Source organism: Uranotaenia lowii, chromosome 3, assembly GCF_029784155.1.
Source record: "Uranotaenia lowii strain MFRU-FL chromosome 3, ASM2978415v1, whole genome shotgun sequence".
Classification (NCBI taxonomy): Eukaryota; Metazoa; Arthropoda; class Insecta; order Diptera; family Culicidae; genus Uranotaenia; species Uranotaenia lowii.
Window position 1 is genome coordinate 13,467,892 of NC_073693.1, and position 23,256 is coordinate 13,491,147.

At 31.0% G+C, this 23,256-nt stretch overlaps 1 protein-coding gene and 1 long non-coding RNA gene across 11 annotated transcripts in view; one reads left to right on the plus strand and one right to left on the minus strand.

The window, feature by feature from the left end:
• Window positions 1–23,256, minus strand: part of LOC129754978 (diuretic hormone receptor-like) — a 138,380-nt gene that overhangs the window by 35,062 nt on the left and 80,062 nt on the right. The window lies entirely within an intron of this gene.
• Window positions 18,574–18,966, plus strand: LOC129754979 (uncharacterized). The gene is made up of 2 exons (XR_008739136.1): window positions 18,574–18,692; window positions 18,756–18,966. It is a non-coding gene; the product is annotated as an uncharacterized LOC129754979 (long non-coding RNA).

Consider the following 23,256-nt stretch of genomic DNA (forward strand, 5'->3'; position numbering starts at 1 on the left):
CACAAACGAAAAGGCTGCAGAGAATACAAAACAAGATAATGCGAGTAGTGTTACGATGCAATCGATATACTCCAAGTGCTCTTATGCTTGATATGCTGCAATGGTTGACAGTTAAGCAGAGAATTGCGTACAACAGTTTGATTTTCATACACAAAATGAAGAAAGGAATGTTACCATCTTATTTATTGGACGGTCTGCAGTATGGTATCGATATACACAGATACAATACAAGAAGAGCTCAAGATTTTAGATTACCAAACACGAAAAAAGAGATGACCAAACGTTCTGTTTTCTACAACGGACTGAAGATGTATAATAACCTGCCACTGAACATCAAAGACAGTTCGAACCTAAATGTCTTTAAGAAACTGACAATACAATATGTTAAACAGTCAACCGGAAACAATGACCAATCCTAAAAAGGATCATATGGATGTGATGAAGATCTGAAGAAGTATCAGATAAAAATAAAATGTACGGTGATGGACATACGCGGGAGTAAGACAAACAAGTCGTACAGGAATTGATCGAATATTGTAAACATAATTATCCAGAGGATAAATAGTCCCTCCCACTTCTAAAGAAGCGTATGGGGTGGAGGAAGGACCCAAATGGGCCTGTGGGACCATCACAAAAAAAAAAAAAACATTCAATAAGTTTTTTTTCTACCACTTCATGTTTCCGAGACTGATTTTGAAAATGTGTAAAAATTCATTTCATAAAATTGTGAAAATCAACAAAAAAAAAATTTCATCAATGATCGTCTTTCTCGAACAAAGCGCGTAATTTTGATTTTCGAGAAAAAAAATTGTAGCAGTTTTCTTTTAATCAATTTTTACCAAATCTGCAAAATACGGGAACTTGGACAAAGTTTTGAAAAACATTGCATAAATATATTTTTGAAGTAAAAAATAATTAAAATTCATTAATTTAATTATTAATTTACTTATAATCAAAGGTTTGAAGAACCTCTTAGCTGATAATTTCAAAGTAGTCGATGATTCCTTTGAATTCAGCTACAGTATTTGAAAGACTCAAATACTAGTATTTCACTAGCTACTTACTATCATAGTCGATAACTCACTAAGGATGCCAGCAAGTAGCTAGTGAATTACTAGTATTTGGGTCTTTCAAATACTGTAGCTGAATTCAAAGGAATCATCGACTACTTTGAGATTAATTTACATTTGAATTCGATATTAAATCTTTTTCCTATTTAAAATTCAATATTTTATTCCATTTTCCAAATTAACCCTCATCCGCATTAGATTTCATTACCCTAATCAGCACTTGTGGTGTCAATTTGACACCACAAGCTCAAATCGTTATAACTTTTGGCGTGTTAGACCGATTTAAACAAAACTTACATCAAAAGAAACCTTGTAATGTCAGTAAAATATGTTTAAAACATTATATATAGCTAAAGTTACTAGTTTTATCGTTATTCAGCATGAAAGAAAAAAAATCCGAAAAAACATGCCTCACGAAAACTGCTGTAGTTCATATGTTACACGTCCAAAAAAATATTTGCCTTATGCATGTGAAAGTTGAAGTTAATGCCTACATCATGAAGACAAGAAATATTTTTTTAAATTTTTTTTAATGAAATGGTCACAAAAAGTTAAAAAAAGTGGTCTAAAAAACCTACTTTTCATTCCATTGCTAGTAAATACTGTTTGAGCGATGGTAGAGTTTTGAAAAAAAATATGACTACAAAATGTATTAAAATTCCAACATTTTGCTGTCTTTAGATTTTTGATGTAACAAAAATTGAATTTACTGGAATTTTTCAAAGTTCACTACTTTGCGCGAAAGTTCACTACTTTGCACTGCTGTTAAATGCGCAAGTAGTGAGTGATTTGCGCAAGTAAAATGAGTGACCATTTTTGCCTCTTTGGCAACCCGGCTGAATAAAAACTTGCAGACAATTTTTCTCACGTCTAACTCATTTCACTCATAATTGGGAAATTCATGAAAATAATTTAATAATTTGAGTTAGGAAATAAAGTGAAAGTCTTAAAATTACTGAATATTTCCAAACATGGAAGCGAAAAATGCCATATTCCTATTCTCAATCGATTTTAAAGCATAAGCGATGATAAGATGTATGACTACGATATGGTTTTAATATAATCAAACCAATTTAAAAATCATTTTGAATGCTTAGCGAATAGCTGATGTTTTGAAACTTCAGCAAACGTAAGGCACTTAGGTTTTTTTATATCTCTACATTTGAAAAATAATTAACAAATACCTATATTTAGAAAGACCCCAAGCAACAAAACCGTGTATAAATATTTTCTCCACCCATGAAAGAAAATAAATTTATAAGTTAATTAAAAAAAAAATACAAATATTAAAAGAAATCTTTATACAGATGTCGTTGATTTTTAAACTAGAACTAAGAACTACCTTACCGCCTACGTGAATTTTCCGGAAATTCCACTTAACCTTCACAAGCTTTTCGAGTCAATATGACACGAAACGCACATTCAGATCATCCTAATCTTCATTCTAATATACTGAAGAACTGAGATTTTCTAGCGACCAAGTATGTTCTATGAAAATGATAATAAAATTTACAAAAATAAAATGAAATTAAAGTCTAAAAAAATCGTTTCATGGAGAAATGACATACAGTTAAGAAAAATCTAAATTGGATGTAATTTTTTTAAATAATATTTTTCTCTTCCGCAAAATCCGAGATAGCGGGAACAATTTTTATTGGACACTTTATTTATTGGATATCTACTTATATATCGGGGGAACGCCAACAAACTACAGGTCAAATTTTCCCGAAAGGGATATTTTGCGAAAAAACTTTGGAAGGTTGAGTGTGTACTTATCGAAATGGTAGATTTTCCATTATATTAACTTAACTTGAAAAGTTTGTTAAGTCACTATACTAAGTATGTTGATTATGATACTAGAAACTAATCAAGGTAATCAGAATTTTCTCTTACTCCGTGTATTTCCGGAAATTCCACAAAGTGCATATGTTTGTGTCACTATATTGGATTTTCACTATAAAACTTTACTTGAAATACTAGTTCAACAAAGCAAAATGCGGAACTATGTCACTATATACAAAGTATGTTTATTTAGAAACTACATAGAAACAAAACGTAGTATTCAGAGTACCCCGTGAATTGTACGGAATTTCCACAAAAGAAGGTGTATTTCAAAATATTGAAAATTTCCCTATATTGAAAGACACAGCCAAATGCGCACTTAGTCACTTAACTAAGTATGTTGATTTTGATACTTGAAACAAAACGTATTACTATGTATTTTCCCTTAACCCGTGAATTTCCGAGTATTCCAAAAAAGTGCATATATGTCAATATATTGGATATTTCATTATATTAACTTAACTTGAAAAGTTCATTCAAAAAACCCAAATGGGCACTTAGTCACTATATTATGTATGTTGATTTTTATACTAGAAAGAAATCGTAGTACTCAAAAATTTATGTTACCCCGTGAGTTTTCCACATAAGTGCGTGTAGGTTAATATATTGAGATTTTCCCTATATCGATTTATATACTGAGTTTGTTGGATTTTAGTCTAGAAACAAACCCTAGTACTCAGAATTTTCCCTTACCCTGTGAATTTTCCGGAATTTCCACATACGTGGGAATATCTCAATATATTACATTCTTCATTACATCAACATAATTTGAAAAGATTAAATGCGGCACTAAGCCACTACTTAATATGTCTGTTATTGTCTTTTATTGATGTTAAGAAAAATCTGTTTCTTTCAAAGTGCACGAAATTCTAAACGCCCGAGTGTGGGAATTAAATTTAACGCTTGAAAATTCTATGCACATTTTTCAACATCGACGCCGAGCGACGCCTCGAAGAGCTCATGATGAGAGACCAGAGTAAAAAACGAAAGCAAAGAGAGCGAGAGCTCTCTCAAATTTCTCGTTTTGCTAACTTGTACGCGATTTGTTCATTACAATGTTCATTTTTGACTGTTTTGACGTTTTAAAAAAATGAACAAAACAAATAACTACAAGGTAGCCAGCGGTGTCATATAAACTGGTTTTTCTGTATTAAACAGTTTTGTCAATGCTTAAACAGATAAGATAAAGCTTATAGAGTGCATTTAAAAATGGAACAGTTACGAATGCGTGTATATCAAAAACCATTAGTTTGATCGAAATACTTATGATAATTCATAAAAAAAAATTAATGTATCGTTTTTTGTAAAACAAATTTCTACTTTATACTTGGTTTCTCCCATCGGCCGGCGCACACTTTTTTCAGTCATGATATTCATCAGTTTTTTTTACTATACTAATCTGTATTTTTGGTGGTTGCATACTCCTCCTTCAATTTCTGCTAGTTTTCGGTCTTATACTTATCTTTTTAAAGAAACTAAGGTTATTTTTGTGGATACAGCTGTATAGAAATTAACAAAACTTTTTGAACCACTTTTAAGCGTTTATAATGAAATGCCTGCTGAAAAAAACTGTCAATAACGAAGTTAACTATCATGTGATTGAACTTAAAGTATAATCGGTTAGTATAGATCGTAGGTAGCGAAGGGTACATACAAGATTACTCTTTTTTGGCTTTAAAAAATACAGCGAAAGCCAAAGCTTTTGTTTAAAAATTTTGGTACTTTTCCACAGGAGCATAATTTTGGCAAATCATAAAATTTTCACAAAACAACCAGCAAATACAACCTTTAATCTGCTGGGGACCTTACCACAAGCAGCCATGTTATAGGATTCAAACGCTGGAATTTTTTTAAATAGGGTTTTTCATAATTTTTGTCGTTCGTAAGAAGTCACCTGTCTCATAGCCTCGGTAACGGCTGTAGGTACAGCTTACGAGCTCTGTAACTAGCAAAAACTTAGTTTCCGATCATGTGGTTCACTCCAATGCTTGATTTGGTGGTGGTGAAATTTAATATTCTTTGAGAAAGAATATTTAAGAATTGAAAGATTATAGACGAATAGAAGATTAGAATTAGGTGAAAAATGTAGAAAATGAGCGGAAGGGTAATTTTAATTTGAGAAACTTTTCATCACATTTCATCGTTTTGTTCCTCACGGGCCTACTACCTTGAAGTGGTTGATATCGGATTTTTTTTTAAAAAGAAATTATACTCTTTTCAAATGCCCATAACTTTGCAAATTTTCATCGTAGAATATAAAATATCACATCAAAACGCATCAAAATTTTACCAGCTAATTAAATAAAATAACAAAAAAATTTATATTGATTCTCGGTATAAATTATAGTAAGAGCGCTGATGTGGTCTAGTGAGTAGGCTGGCGCAAGTCTGGTAATCCAGGCGTACTTGGTTTGATTCCTGGTATCGGCAAGAAAACTTTTGGGTTAGAATCCCATAAGTTTCCGACTGGTAAGATGTGTTCAATTGTATAACTTACTAAATGTACCAAATATTTCAAAGGGAATCCATCTGGGGATATCCTGAAGAGACTATGGCATGCTGAGTGGATTGCCAACCATTGTAGATCTCTGAAGGTTGGATGCCTTCACTCGACGAAACATCGGCCGTGGAAGCCCTAGATGTAATTCGAAGGCCAAGCCACACAGACATAGGCTGGACCTTGCTACCGATGGGGGACCCATACATACATACATGCATTCCCGGTACCGTGAAACGGGGCATCATGCAACAGCGGGGTTAGATGCAAGATTTGTATACCACAGCACTGATATAATTTTTTATTTTATATAACGTAATCGAGTCATCTTTGAATGAAAACAAAATGATAATGACAACATTTTTCGCATCTTAAGCTAGTATTTTAAAATTTTTCATTTTCATTCAAAATTTTAAAAAAATATCAATAAATGTACAAATTTTAACATTTTTCGATGCCGTAAAAAACTTTACCCATTGTGACGGATGGGCTTAATAATATCACCTACAAACTTTTTACCGGTTTTATCATCCTAATCCAACACTGTTGGTGTAAAAATATTTTGCGAACAGTCACCAAATTTTATTAATACCTAAATGTTTTTATAATTCAGATACCTGCCTGGGATATGATGCAACAAAATGCAAATCAAATAGACAACTTGTAAATCTCGTGTCCATATGCTCGAATATAATTGTTTTGCATCACGCAATTGTCAACATTGAAATTTCATTCATCCAAACATTTATTTTTATGATTTCAGCTAGTAGAATTTTGTGTAGTATTTTTTACCCCTAAATGTATGCAATAACTTCATGTTCATAAAAAATGTAAAAAATAATTTCAATAGAACCAGAAATAACTGCAATTAGTGTTTTTTTTATGCGTAATGGCCTTTTTGGATCCAAAATTTAGCAAAACTATACATTTACACACGTTTTCATAAGATTTTTAATTTTTCATTAAAATCAAAGTTTGTTGCAAGTTATCCCAAGTTAACAATAATTTTTCTAACTATGTCAGTTTGATATTCCACTAACCTTAAATGTTTTGATGCATAACGGGTATATTTATCTGTGGACGTGAGTGTTTTGGGAACCATTTAAGTTGAAAAGTGTTGCATGTTGCCCCAGTTGACGGTAACAATTTTCGAATATCTGCACTCACATACACATATAGGGACTTCTTCTCTTATCGACCAAAATGTATTCTTGCGCACGCGTCAGGGTATGACGATCCTCGCAGTGTCACGCATGCAGAACACCATTAACACGAACGTTCATTCTAAAGCATACCCTAGAAACGATTATATTCATGTATTGTTCTTTGATCTAATTTAAAAAAAAAAATACGAAGATAAATAACTAGTCAACTCAATAATATCTACGTGCTTTGTTTACAACTTTGCACATACACTGGGTATCTCAATTTTGCCAATAATGGTAAAACCAGTAAAACTGCTATACCCTGGGGGGCGCAAGAATATATTATGGTCATTATTTCTTCAATAACTTTTGAAGGAGTGATTGACCCATTTGTCTTAAGGTAAAAGTTGTTAAACAAATTCGATTATTAAATGGTATTTTCGCTGATTTTAACCCCCGATGCACATGCGTACGATAAGAAAAGTAGTTCATATATTTGAGTGCAGTTTATCGAAAATTGTTAGTTTTGACGGACTTTTTCGACTTTAAACATTCCAACTGCCATATTTAAGAAATAAGACAACGCACATAATCAAAATTGTGCATTTTAAAATATAAAACTAACTGTGTGAAGTTTTTGAAAGTTGTTTCGGTTGGATTCAAAGTTACGCAAGGTACAAAATAATAGGCTGAGTCCAAAAAGGAAAATTTCTTTTGATTTTAGGACGAGTTTTTTAGTTTCTTTTCAATTTCAATCAATAATTTTTTAAAACCATGAAGTCCTGATTTTGAAACTGGAATAGATTATTCATTCCATTTTTCGTTATATTTTTTCCAGATTTTTTATTTGTGACAGATTAGTAGAAGGAAAACATGTTGTTTCCATAAACTGTCAAAAATTATGTAAAATTCACATATTTCAGGTCAAGCCTAAATTATTGATCCTTGAATAATTTTTAATCCAACCGAATTTTTTATTTTGAAAATGGTTATAACTTTTTTCATCAAATTCTTAGCTGCTTGTCATGTTATCAAAAAATGAAGCTTAAGAATAGTCAAAACCTAAAATCAAAGACCGGCTTCATTTCAACATTGCTTTTTGCTTATTTGAATTTTCTGGATGATTTAATGTACAAAAATTTCCTCTTCCATACAAATTTGTTGCGCTAACTCAGGAATCAACCAAATTATCTCATATTTTACACTGATGCTTGGTGACCCAAAAGGCATCGAAAAAACATATGGGAGCAAAAAGTCATCTGTATCCTACAATCTTCTTCGCCCCTACTCTTCGACTCTGTTGATATTAAGACTGCTTATAAGAATTTTTAGAATTGTTTTTTATGAGTTTGTGCATAGAAAAATAAACGTAATGCTCAATAGGTTTCCACTTTTTGAATAATTTTATAGAACGATATCAGAAATATTGAATCTTAACTAAATGTATTTAACTATGTCGTATAAATACTAAATATATTTTTATGTCAGATTTATATCAGATGAATCTCTAATTCAAATTCTCGTAACTTATTTCTTTTGTCTTTTGTTTCGATTCTGATTCCTAATCATAAAGTTATTTTTTTAAAAGCTTCGTCTTCTCATCGAAATTTGATAGGTAAAAAATTATTCTTTAAAACAATTTTTGCTTTAAGAAAGTGACTTTTAAACAACTTTTTCTTGTGTGAGTTTAAATTCTATCCATTTTTTTTAATCTTCATAAAATATATTGGATTCTTGCTAACCTTTTCAATTCCCTTTTGATATTGCCTTCATCGTCCTCAAATCACTCGTTTTGCTTTTGATAATTTGTTCCTCGTTATAAATTTCTCAATTAACTTTCATTATTCTCTTTTAATCTTTGGAGCTAATTTTATGCTTAGCAAGCATTTTGGTTTAACTTAATTTTCATAAATCCTTTTTTTTTATTGAAATTTCTTTCAAGTTTTCAAAGCTTTCATAAAAATTTCATGCCATATGATTTTTTCTTTATAGTATCTATATTATAGTTTTTATCCAATCTTCTTCTTGAAGCCTCAACTTTAAAAATTTCATCTCAATTGAGTTTTTATTATTTTGTCACTTGACATTTTTTAACCAATTGCTCGTAGAAATTATCCTTTCCAGGAATTGGAAATAATAAAATTTTCACCGTTAAAAACAAGTTTAATTTCTTTTCATTGTTTTGATTTTATTCAGTTTTTCATATCTTTTTTTTTTATTCACTTTATTTCAGAACGAAATTTCTTTCAATTTTTTTTAAAGCCTTCGCAATTTTTGTTACTTTTTGCCATATCATCTTCATCTTTCATTCATTTATTCCTAATTATTTTTGTTCACAATCTCCTTATTGTTGCTTGAATTTAAAAAAAAAATTAAACTCAATTAAAAACCATTATGAGTTCTACGTAGTAATTTTTCTTTTTTTTGATTTTTACTTTTTATGTTTTTATGTAACTAACTTGTTTTTTTTAACAACTGTTTTCGTAGTACTTTATCTTTCCTGGATTTAAAATCAATTAAATTTCACTTAGGCCAAATTTTTTTTAAATTTTTTTTTGTCCCATTGCAGGATTTTTTAATTAATACTTTTTTTTCATTCCTTTCTAGACTTTTTTTGTTTTTAAGCTTTCTTCTCGTTTGCCGTTACTTTCACCGTCTGCAATTGAAACATTTTTTTTTTGCTTGACAAATTATTCTTTTGATTTGTTTTCTTTTGTATTTTTGAACTTTTTTTCCAGTTTTAAAATCAACTAAATCCCACAGTTGAAACCCATTTTTGTTTAAATTCCTTTATTTTTTATTCAATTTTTGCATTTAGAATATCATTTCACAAAAAATGTATTTTTTTTCTGAATAGTTGTTTGATACCTTAGAAGCTTTCCTTTTTTTTAATTTAATCAAATTTAATCAAATATTGTTTAATAAGAATTTCGCCTTCCCGTCGAAGTCCGTTCAATCATTTATAATTTTTTTTTCAAAGTTCTATTTTTGAAAGCTATTTCTCTTTCAGAAATATCGCTTTCCCATCGAAGTTTCATGACTATCGTAATCCGGGGTAATATTGATAACTTTTTTCAATATTTTTCGCTTATTTTTTTTCTGTTAAGGGATATGAGGCATGTTTCATATTTTTAAAACCAGTACTGGACTCCTAAGCACGTAAAACATGATTCCAGAAATTTATTAGACTACTTTAAATTTGATTTAAAACACGATTTCTTCCTTGTTTTGAATCTGATGCTTTGGGGTAACATTGGTCAGTCTCTATTTTCGACGGTTTTTACAAGTTTTCTTGATCAAAAAGGATACAAAACACCTTCATAATATTTACGAATGCTAGGTTATAAGTTTTACCTTGCTTTTTAACGTTTTCTTCAAAAAACATTTTTAATCAAAAAAATTACTATTATGGTTCATACATTTAGGGGCAAAAAACTATTTGCTAAATAGTTTGAAATTTTAGCACTATAAATAGCTAGGAGAGCTGTTTGTTTGCGAGCATTAGAAAACACAGATATTTTAGGATTTTGAAATTACATTTTTACTAACAGAAAAAAAATCAAATACAAACGAAATTTTGCCTATTTGATACTCAATAAATAGACTTTCAAATGTAGAAAGCAGTTTAAAAAAATTATTATTGATTGATGATAATGTACAAAAATGTATCGTTAGTCAAAGTTACCCCGTTTACGGTACTTAATTTTATTTCTATTCATCATTCATTAGGATCTTCGGCTTAAGGGAATTCCCATTGAAGTCCTGGTTATGAAAAAAGCATTAAGAAAAAGAATTCAATTCAAACAACCAAAATTCAAACATTTATTTTATTTAATTTAAAATAATTTACTGTCTCTTTCTATTGAGGGATGAGCTTCTAAGATTTCTTCCCTATTCATCAAAATTTTTACAGACCCGAATGACTCGGGTGGTTAAAAGGACTCTTATAAATTTGAATAATAATTAAAATCAAATTTTTCGTTATTATTATAAATATTTGTTAGAATCCTTTAATAATTGTCATTCAGCTCAAAGTATCAAAAATTTCGTGCACTTTCTATTTTTTATTCGTTAGTTAAACTACTTGGATTTCAATTTGTTCTTTACATTCACTTTGCCCATCTATTCAAATTTTCCTTTCAATCCGGGAAATGCTTACCTAATCCGGGGAACACGTCCTACCGAATGTGCCATTGTCGGATTCTTCGATCCTCTTTCGGATAGCAAGGATATTCAGTTCCGATATAGTTCATCTGTATCCTACATCTCTACACTTAGTTCCTGAGATACCGCAAAAAATGATGAGAGTTGGAACAGTCCATTTTCAAAGAATTTCTGTATCTCAGGTAACAAATATTTCAGAAACTTCAATTTTCGTGAGGTAATAGTGCAATAGTTGATCTATCTTACTAAGGAAATTTTAACCTAAAAGGTAAATTATAGATGTTCAAATTTTAAGTATAAGTGCGCACGCATATCTTTTCTATACAGTTGTTAACAGTAATGTGAGTGTACACTGCAAAAAATCCACACTTAGAATGTATATTTCCCCACACATACGTCTTCAAAATTGTTCTGCGCTTATATTTTATATGATTCATATGATTATCATATGTCACACATAAAATTGATGTTCGAAATATAAAGTTTATATGATATTGACACATAAATTATATGATTTAAGTCTTTGAAAAAAATTCTCGTGTTTTCAAAATGGTCGACCTGGAGAAAAAGTTGGCGTACTGTCAACTGTTTAGTTGAGTAATGGTTTATAAAAATTATAACAGTGAAACTTCATTGATCCATTCTTTTTTTCCCCGTAGGAAACTCTGACTATGATGCTTGTTATATGGAATTATCATGCCGGAATCCAAATAAATATTTATTTCTACAGGAATGTGCCAAAATCAACTCATATTTTTTCATCCGAAAAACGAATTAGAACATTAAAAATCGCCTTTGAGTAAGCAAGAATTTAAACGCCTTAAAGTAGGCAGATTTTTAGTACAATGCAAATGAATGCTCATAATATTTATGTGTGTTTAATAACTTTTATGTGACGCATATAAAAGTTATAATCTTGAATTCTATATGATTGGGCACGTATTTTCCAAATGGGAGTCAAATTGCAAAAATCTATAAGGCTAACACATATTCCAAATATGTGGATTTTTTGCAGTGTAGGTATAGTAAATCATTAGGTTTTCAATTATCTGATACTAAGTATGTTGATATTGATACTGGAACCAAAACGTATCATTCAGATTTTTCCTAACCTCGTAAATGTTAATATGTTGGACTTTTCTAAGAACTTTTTTTGAAAAGTTTGTAAATCGAAAAAAATGCATTAAGGGGGGGTAGGGTCTAACACTTTCAAAAAATTGATTTTTTTATTTTTTTATTTTCTTTTTGTAAAACATTTTCAAGAATGTTGTGTCAAATTTTCAAGTCAATTGAAGCAAAACTGTAGAAGTTATAGGCCTTTATCTCCTCCTATCTAATACTGCAAGAAAGCAAGAGCAGAAACTTCAAACGCGTTTTTCTCGAAAATACATTTTTCAAGTCCGTGGACATCGTCATTTGAAAACTACTTATCCGATTCTTTTCCAATTTGGAACATATTTTCTTCATATAAAATACCAGACCCCAACGTTTTTCTTTTTTGTTTTTTTTTACTTTGGGGAGATTTTACAGGTGAAAAATGGCTGATTTTTTCGTGAAAAATCGTAGTTTTTACTTCAAACAGCCACAAAAATTTCATAAAAAATTTTTAAGTTAAATAAAAACGTTGGGGTCCAGAAAAACATCTATTAAAAATGTTTTGCTCTGATTTTTTGACTTCAGATGATTCTGTGCTGAGATACAGTGTCCACCGCAAATCCTGTTTTCTAAAAGGCATCCTCGAAAGTGCTCCGTCACCGGCTCATTTTTCAATATTTTTCTACGAAAAAATTACTAAATGTTCTTTCAACAATGCTTTGTATAATGCAAAAAATTTGAATACATTTATTTGAACGATAGCTCTAGAAAAAAAATCGTGAAAATGGTGTTTTTTATACCCGTTAGACCCTACCCCCCCCCCCCCCCCCCCCCCCCCTTAAGCCAATCATATCGAGGAAAAATAAGATAGTCATTGAAATAAATTTATACTGGAAATTTCTTCCAGTATAAGGTTATTCCAGGATTTTTTTTTTTATATTGAAAAGTTCGTTCAATGAATCCCAATACCAACTGAGTTGATTTAGATCCTAGAAAAGAAACTTTGCACTCAAAATTTCCCCTAACCCCGTTAATTTCCCAGAATTTCCGCTTAAATGAATATAAGTTGAAATATTGGAGTTGTCACGACACTAACTTCTTTAAAAGTTTGATCAACAAAACAAATGTAGAAAGATATCTTGATTTGGATCCTCATAATAATACTTAGCACACATAATTTAAGTTCACCCCGTGATTTTTTCGAAATTTCCACTTGAGTGAAAAAATATATGTTAGTATGTATTTTTAAATATTGGATCCGTAACTAAATCTCCCAACTAATTTTTAAGTTTGTGAAACAAGCTAAATATTAAAATAAACAATGAGTTAAGTCTTGAGAGTAAAATTCCATACTGAAAATTTCCCTTTACCCCGTGAATTTTCCGAATTCTCCTCCCTGGTGTGAAAATATCCATTTTTCAACATGATCAAATATATAAGAAATCTATATATATAAAAAGCAATTTCTGTATGTCTGTTTGTTTGTTTGTTTGTTTGTTTGTTTGTTTGTTTGTTTGTCCTCTATAGACTCAGCCGTCTGAAGAGCTAGAGGTCTGAAATTTGGCATGGATGCTCATTGGGACCAGGAAAGATGAAAAATGTTTTCAGATTTTCGGATGACCCCTTCTGAAGGGGGTCGTCCATACAACACAAATATTGTTTTCGCGATATTGACGTTATTTTTTGAAAATTTGCACTTGAGTGTTTTGAAAGACGAGCAATCGATTTAAGGAATCAAATTTTGTATAAAGAGTCGACCAAAGGGGTCGTCCATACTAACTGTTCGCTATTTTTACGATATTGACGTTATTATACATCGTATTCAGATGAAAATTGGTACACGATAGTTTTGAGTGACGTGCAATCGATTTGGGGTATCAAATTCAGTGTAAGGGGCCGGCAAAAGGGGTCGTCCATATTACCTTTTCAATATCTTAGTGATAATGACTTTTTGATACATCGGATTGGGCTGAAAATTTGCACATACGAGTTATTAGGGACAAACAATTGATTTCACTTATCCACATTAAAGTAAGGGGTCGGCCAAAGGGGTCGTCCATATTAACTCTTCACTGTTAAATGTGATATTGTCTTTATTATACATCGGATTCAAATGAAAATTGGTACACGATAGTTTTGAGGGACGGTCAATCGATTTCAGATATTAAATTTAGTGTAAGTGGCCGGCAAAGGGGGTCGTCCTTATTAACTTTTCAATATTTTTGCGATATCGTCGTTAATATACATCGGAATGGAATGAAAATTTGAAAACGGTAGTTTTCAGGGACGGGCAATCGATTTCAGATGTCAAATGTTTTGCCATGGGTCGACGAAAGGGGCCGTCCATATAAATTAATTTTTCACTGTTTTTAGCAATATTCACGCTATTATGCAATGGATTGCTTTGAAAATTTTGCACACGGGAGTTTTGATCAGATATCAAAGATTATATAAAATGCCACCGCCACTTTTTGACAATAATTGCGTTGTTATGAAACGATCGAGTTGAAATTAATACACGGGGGGTTTTTCAGACAATCAATTGATCCCTGATTTCAAATTTAGTAGCAGACGGCAGAACAAGTGATCGTCCAATGTTTTTGCAATTATTACTTAACAATGAATTCAGAAGTGCATCTGAAAAATGCTTGGCAATTGATAAACTGTTCATGACATATTCCAAGTTGAAAGCGAAACGGAGTTCGTATGGGATCAGCTAGTATTTGATAAACAAAGAAAACGCAGTACTAAATTAGTAATACTGAATGAGACCGACAAGATTCTCAGCTACAAGACCTTTTACACAGGAGTTTCTTCTATTAGTACATTTTTTTTTACATTTTCCGGAAAAAAGTAATCTGAAAAAATGTGGTGCAGTTTTTTAAACAGCGACGTCGGTACGCCTGAGGAACTCATAATGAGTGTCAAGAATGAAAAACGTGAGAAAAGAGAGCGCAAGCAGTTTCTCAATTATCTTGTTTTCCTAATTTGCATTTAAGGGGTTCATTAGTTCATTCAATACCTAGGGAAGCGTGGGGAAAAGTGGGCCACTAAATATCTCAGCTGTGTGTTGAGATAAAAATCTCATCGATGTTGCTTTTCGTAAGCGTATATTTCTATATGTTGTTGACTTATGTACGTATCATACTTCATTTATTTAACTAGCATTCTAGCAAATTGCACCCGTGGGATACCTCAAGTATATAACAAAAATATGCTCATACGCTTATGATCTTGGTTTTGCCATGTCCTGAATTTTTGATGAAACATCAATAAGTCACAAAAACGCAATCAATTTGCAAATCATAGCTTGTGGGGAATCGTGGGCCACATTTTTTGTGTTATCTTGGGCCACCCATATTTTGATGTTTTTACACACGTTCAGAACTTAAAATATATTTTTTCTAACTGCAATGTTTTTTATGCCAAATAAAGAGTTGTGAAAAATATTTTCTCCATTTTTTCCAATGCGATAGAGACGAACAATTTGCCGAAACGTTCGCGAGCCAAGAATTTGGAACTATTTGATCATACAAAACTCTCTTTTTTATTTCCTCATCTGAATATCTAAATGAATTATTAAGTTTCAGTATAGGGTCAACCAGTTTTTCAAAATCCAAAAAAAAAATACTTTTTTCAAAACAGTCAGAACTTGGGAAATTAATGTACTGAATAAATAAAAAAAAATGCCTTACTTTAGAAATGTAGAAAACCTTTCCATTTATTTTTTCATTTTCTTTTATAATAAATAAGTTATGAAGAAAGAAAAAACAGTGGCCCACGATACCCCACACTCCCTTACGGATTTCAAATAGTAAATAATTCAATTTCTTTAATTTAGAAAAAATGTTTTTTTTTATTATACTGCGTAAATTTTCAAAATATGAAAAACCAATTTCATAAAAAAATTTTTTCTTCATATTAGCATTTGGAATAACCATTAAAACAAGTTTATATAAATTTACACTTTTTAAATTTTTCAACGTGGAATCATGCGTTTAGATTTAGATCATATAAATTTCATTTTCTTCTGAATAATTTGCACTAGCTTGAAGCATGCAGCACCATATCAATTTGCACCACTTCACAATTTAAATTATTACAAGAATCCCTTCTTCGATGGCGTTTATGTCGTTAGAGGCTTGAAGACCAAATTTTTCCTTAGGCAGCTTTTTAATGTAACTGTGCATGCCACATTCCGGTCGATCATTTTGGGCTGCAGCGGAACCGATTCGATTATTAGAGATACTGCAATCGTCTGGAATCAAAATTATTGCAGTAGAGTATTTTAGTAAAAGCGACCCTTCCAATTCCAATCAAAATGTACTTACCATAGCAGACCTTTCGCAGACCGCAAACAAGCAATAACCATTGAATAGTGAATCTATTGCTCGGCAACTTCTCCTCATATCAAACCTTAGATATCGGCTTAAATAATTATAATGTAATAATAAAATGTTATGTTCTTTTAAAGTGGCTACAGACTATAAAAAATTATTCCGATGAAATCCATGGAACGAAATCAACAAATGAATTAATTTGATGAACCCAAAACAAAGTTACCTATATGACAGCTCATAGATGAATCCGGAAAATATCCACTGAAATTAGAGCTCATGTTGAAATTGTATGTTTCACTTCGAGGATATATGTGAAAAGCAACAACAAATTCCTTACTTAATGTTAAACTAATGAGTAAAGTGTAAGTGTGCAATATAATGCGCCAGACTCCACGGGAGACAAAAATGTGTAGATTTTTAAATAACTATAAATTTATGTTTACATAAGAAAAAGTAGGTATTTACTTGAATCTGAAAGTAACTGTTCTGTAAATGTAAAAAAGTGAAATACATTTTATCTCATTAAATATAATAGTTATGATATATTTCTTTCAACTTGAATTTTAAAAATTTCTAGGTTCTTAAATCTTTACTGAAAAGTAAATTCAAAGCTAAATTCTTCAAAGTAATTCTTTAATTCTTTAATTCTTTAATTCTTTAATTCTTTAATTCTTTAATTCTTTAATTCTTTAATTCTTTAATTCTTTAATTCTTTAATTCTTTAATTCTTTAATTCTTTAATTCTTTAATTCTTTAATTCTTTAATTCTTTAATTCTTTAATTCTTAAATTCTTAAATTCTTTAATTCTTTAATTCTTTAATTCTTTAATTCTTTAATTCTTTAATTCTTTAATTCTTTAATTCTTTAATTCTTTAATTCTTTAATTCTTTAATTCTTTAATTCTTTAATTCTTTAATTCTTTAATTCTTTAATTCTTTAATTCTTTAATTCTTTAATTCTTTAATTCTTTAATTCTTTAATTCTTTAATTCTTTAATTCTTTAATTCTTTAATTCTTTAATTCTTTAATTCTTTAATTCTTTAATTCTTTAATTCTTTAATTCTTTAATTCTTTAATTCTTTAATTCTTTAATTCTTTAATTCTTTAATTCTTTAATTCTTTAATTCTTTAATTCTTTAATTCTTTAATTCTTTAATTCTTTAATTCTTTAATTCTTTAATTCTTTAATTCTTTAATTCTTTAATTCTTTAATTCTTTAATTCTTTAATTCTTTAATTCATTAATTATTAAATTCTTTAATTTATTTAATTCTTTAATTCATTAGTTTTTTTTTATTTTTCAATTCTTTAATTTTATTATTATATAATTCTTTAATTCTCGAATTCTATAATTGTAATGCATAGCAACCCGCATACTAAAAAACTGTATTTCAAATAGTCTCTACGATACATCTACGGCTTCAGAAAAAGTGATTGTCTCTGTAAACGTAGCTATTATTTTAAACTTTACTTCGACAACGATAAAAACTTAAAATTAACGTTCTTGTGAATAATTCATAGTATCTGGAAAGGTGAATGAATGGTTTAACGATTTACTTCAATTTTATTAATAGACGTAAAACTGTTCTCGAACCATAACGCAAAGCGTTCATGACGTCTGTCAAACTCATGTCAAAAATGACCAAAATGCGGTTCAGAGATGCCAAATGATTCGAGAAAATAAACTCAGCATAGATTTTGAAAAAAATTTTTGTAGAAAAATAAATTAAATTTTGATTATTGAATCGATAACATTAACAGCATTATAGTTGATGGTGGTCAAATGTTCGATACAAAAGCTACAATTTCTCATAAAGTGCTTTAAGCTGAGTTTAATACATCGGTTCCCTTAAAAAAAAATTTTGTTTCTTTAATATGCTAAATTCACACATCTATATATTTTAACGAACAAAGATTTTTTAGGTTTGATCTTTTCGAGCATTATTTTAACATCTCATGAGGTGATAAAAAGATAAAATAAAAAAATAACCCAACTATGTAGAACTTTGAGTTTAGGAAATATCACTCCTATAGGTATAGGTACTCCTATAGTATACTTTCGTTCAATTAGTTTTCAATAATAGTTCTTTAAACTCTATGTCCTTTTATGGGTGAAGGTTGGAACATGTTTAACGCATACCACGGCAATTCTTATTTTCTTCGCGTTCGTAACTTTTCGCGTTCACTGTGTCAGACAGATGACATAGTGCACGCGAACGTGAAGCGAATTGCGGTTGAGCTGTCAAAACCTGTTCCTATCCATTGAAATCGAATTTGTTGTTCGTTGAAATTGCATTGAGCATAAATACTGAATGCACTAGTAAACTTTTAAGATTTTTTTTTAATTTTTTCGATTTGTATAGTTTTTGGAAATAAAAAGTAGATAATCGTAAAAATAGCTAAAATTGGCACCACTGCCCCACACCGGCTGCACCGGTAAAAAAAGTAAACAAGAAGGTGAATAATGGCGATTAAGCTGCTGGGATTCCCGAGGCTGAAGCTAACAAAAGCCAGCGGCATAAGGGATTATAAACTTCCGGTAGGTAATAAAACAGGTAATAATGGTATTTATATATTCATAATTTCAGTTTTGTTACTCTAGGAATGTACATCTTTGGCCAACCAGGAGAACTCAACGTTGAAAGAAAGCTGGTTTACCATCAACAAATTTCTCAGCAGTCCCGAAAATTCCAGATGGTAGCGTTCCAAAAACATCTGTACCGGATTGGATGTCCACGAACGAAGAATTTATGATATCTAAATATGATGAAAAACAACCTCAAACGTAAGTAATAAAATGAAATGAAATTTAATAGCATAATTTATTAAGAAATCCGAAATCCCCATACGTTTTTACATCTGTGTGCGTGCTCTTTTCGAGCACGATTCCCAGAACCGTTTGAATGAACGTCATTTCAAATCGTTTCACAACTGTTACTGTAAGTGTTCGGTTATGAGAAAACATTTAGAATAACTGTAACAGGAACAGTTTGATTGTCCGAGTATGTTTTCCATGAGCGTTTTTTGGATTTTATCTTAACTGTTTGTAGAACAGTCGCCCCATACAATTGTTTTAACAGTTTTAAACAGTAACATAACTTAACGCCATATTCAACAGACCGTCGTTTTGGAATTCAAGATAAGTGCAATGTTTTTTATGGTTTCAGATATCATTTTCTAAACGTTTTTTTACGCTGTTTCTAATCGTTTTATGACTATTACTGGAACTGTTATGTTACAATATTTTCGTATTCGGGAAACAAAGAAAATTTGGTGACAAAAATTCTAACATACTCTAAAATTAATCAGATTTTGAATGAGAGTATTTTTTTTTTTTTTGAAAGTACATGACAGTGGATGGAAAAATTCATATGGTAGCGTTTATTTCATTAAAATTATTTATTTCACTTATAGAGCTGAACGACTAATCACAAAATTTAGAACATGGATGTAAGAGAAGAACTGATTTGATTTTTACACTTAATCCCTTCTTTTCTTTGTAAGAAATAACAAAAGAAAGGTTATCAATAAACTATGTCGAAAGCTTATAGAAGTATTTTAGAATAAATAGTATGAGAACACACAAATGTAATCTTGCTCGAAGATTTATATAACAGTTTATTCTGAAGTGAGTATACTTGTCATTCAATCTTCAAACATTTAAGATGGTATTCTTATAATGAGTTGCTGTCAGTAACAAAAATATTTTGAATACAAATAGGTAAAATTTGATTTTTCATTACATTTTCATAAAATCCACTATTCCAATAAATTCACAATTAACATAATTGTACAAGTAAAACTGACAGTTAATTTAAGTTCGGTGTAAGCTCAAAAAGAAACTTGCAAATGAATCCTATCAGACAAACTTGCGTGCAATAAAAAGTTGTACCCAATATTTCTGAGGTATAAAACACTATGATTTCGAATAATAAATTATTGGAAAATTGTGGGGCTAACCTTATGGAATGCTCAGTTCTGACCACATTTCAGAGTACATTACTCAAAACATGCATACAAAGACGTAAAACCCACTTATTTTGTAGAAATGTTTTTTCGCGAAAAGATCATTGGATGACTAAAAATTATGTTGTTTTGAGTATCAGAATCAACAAACCTATTCAAGTCACTAAGCGCCGCATATTTAAGTTGAACGAAGTTTTTCTTCAAAGTAAAATACGTTGAAAAATGCAAAAATTGACATGTACTTACTTAAGTGGAAATTCCGGGAAATTCCAAGCAAAGCGGGAAATTCTGAGTACTACGTTTTGTTGCTGCGACTATCAGCAACATACGGTATCAGTGCTTCGGTGATGCAATGCAATTTTTTGAACAAAGTTTTTCTTCAAAGTTAAATATGTTGAAAAATGCAAAAATTGACATGTACTTACTTAAGTGGAAATTCCGGGAAATTCCAAGCAAAGCGGGAAATTCTGAGTACTACGTTTTGTTGCTAGGACTATCAGCAACATACCATATTAGTGCTTCGGTGATGCAATGCAATTTTTTGAACAAAGTTTTTCTTCAAAGTTAAATATGTTTAAAAATGCAAAAATTGACATGTACTTACTTAAGTGGAAATTCCGGGAAATTCCAAGCAAAGCGGGAAATTCTGAGTACTACGTTTTGTTGCTGGGACTATCAGCAACATACCATATTAGTGCTTCGGTGATGCAATGCAATTTTTTGAACAAAGTTTTTCTTCAAAATTAAATATGTTGAAAAATGCAAAAATTTACATGTACTTACTTAAGTGGAAATTCCGGGAAATTCCAAGCAAAGCGGGAAATTCTGAGTACTACGTTTTGTTGCTGGGACTATCAGCAACATACGGTATCAGTGCTTTGGTGATGCAATGCAATTTTTTGAACAAAGTTTTTCTTCAAAGTTAAATATGTTGAAAAATGCAAAAATTGACATGTACTTACTTAAGTGGAAATTCCGGGAAATTCCAAGCAAAGCGGGAAATTCTGAGTACTACGTTTTGTTGCTGGAACTATCAGCAACATACGGTATCAGTGCTTCGGTGATGCAATGCAATTTTTTGAACAAAGTTTTTCTTCAAAGTTAAATATGTTTAAAAATGCAAAAATTGACATGTACTTACTTAAGTGGAAATTCCGGGAAATTCCAAGCAAAGCGGGAAATTCTGAGTACTACGTTTTGTTGCTGGGACTATCAGCAACATACCATATTAGTGCTTCGGTGATGCAATGCAATTTTTTGAACAAAGTTTTTCTTCAAAATTAAATATGTTGAAAAATGCAAAAATTTACATGTACTTACTTAAGTGGAAATTCCGGGAAATTCCAAGCAAAGCGGGAAATTCTGAGTACTACGTTTTGTTGCTGGGACTATCAGCAACATACGGTATCAGTGCTTCGGTGATGCAATGCAATTTTTTGAACAAAGTTTTTCTTCAAAGTTAAATATGTTGAAAAATGCAAAAATTGACATGTACTTACTTAAGTGGAAATTCCGGGAAATTCCAAGCAAAGCGGGAAATTCTGAGTACTACGTTTTGTTGCTGGGACTATCAGCAACATACGGTATCAGTGCTTCGGTGATGCAATGCAATTTTTTGAACAAAGTTTTTCTTCAAAGTTAAATATGTTGAAAAATGCAAAAATTGACATGTACTTACTTAAGTGGAAATTCCGGGAAATTCCAAGCAAAGCGGGAAATTCTGAGTACTACGTTTTGTTGCTGGGACTATCAGCAACATACCATATCAGTGCTCGGTGATGCAATGCAATTTTTTGAACAAAGTTTTTCTTCAAAGTTAAATATGTTGAAAAATGCAAAAATTGACATGTACTTACTTAAGTGGAAATTCCGGGAAATTCCAAGCAAAGCGGGAAATTCTGAGTACTACGTTTTGTTGCTGGGACTATCAGCAACATACGGTATCAGTGCTTTGGTGATGCAATGCAATTTTTTGAACAAAGTTTTTCTTCAAAGTTAAATATGTTTAAAAATGCAAAAATTGACATGTACTTACTTAAGTGGAAATTCCGGGAAATTCCAAGCAAAGCGGGAAATTCTGAGTACTACGTTTTGTTGCTGGGACTATCAGCAACATACCATATTAGTGCTTCGGTGATGCAATGCAATTTTTTGAACAAAGTTTTTCTTCAAAGTTAAATATGTTGAAAAATGCAAAAATTGACATGTACTTACTTAAGTGGAAATTCCGGGAAATTCCAAGCAAAGCGGGAAATTCTGAGTACTACGTTTTGTTGCTGGGACTATCAGCAACATACGGTATCAGTGCTTCGGTGATGCAATGCAATTTTTTGAACAAAGTTTTTCTTCAAAGTTAAATATGTTGAAAAATGCAAAAATTGACATGTACTTACTTAAGTGGAAATTCCGGGAAATTCCAAGCAAAGCGGGAAATTCTGAGTACTACGTTTTGTTGCTGGGACTATCAGCAACATACCATATTAGTGCTTCGGTGATGCAATGCAATTTTTTGAACAAAGTTTTTCTTCAAAGTTAAATATGTTGAAAAATGCAAAAATTGACATGTACTTACTTAAGTGGAAATTCCGGGAAATTCCAAGCAAAGCGGGAAATTCTGAGTACTACGTTTTGTTGCTGCGACTATCAGCAACATACGATATCAGTGCTTCGGTGATGCAATGCAATTTTTTGAACAAAGTTTTTCTTCAAAGTTAAATATGTTGAAAAATGCAAAAATTGACATGTACTTACTTAAGTGGAAATTCCGGGAAATTCCAAGCAAAGCGGGAAATTCTGAGTACTACGTTTTGTTGCTGGGACTATCAGCAACATACGGTATCAGTGCTTCGGTGATGCAATGCAATTTTTTGAACAAAGTTTTTCTTCAAAGTTAAATATGTTGAAAAATGCAAAAATTGACATGTACTTACTTAAGTGGAAATTCCGGGAAATTCCAAGCAAAGCGGGAAATTCTGAGTACTACGTTTTGTTGCTGGGACTATCAGCAACATACCATATCAGTGCTCGGTGATGCAATGCAATTTTTTGAACAAAGTTTTTCTTCAAAGTTAAATATGTTGAAAAATGCAAAAATTGACATGTACTTACTTAAGTGGAAATTCCGGGAAATTCCAAGC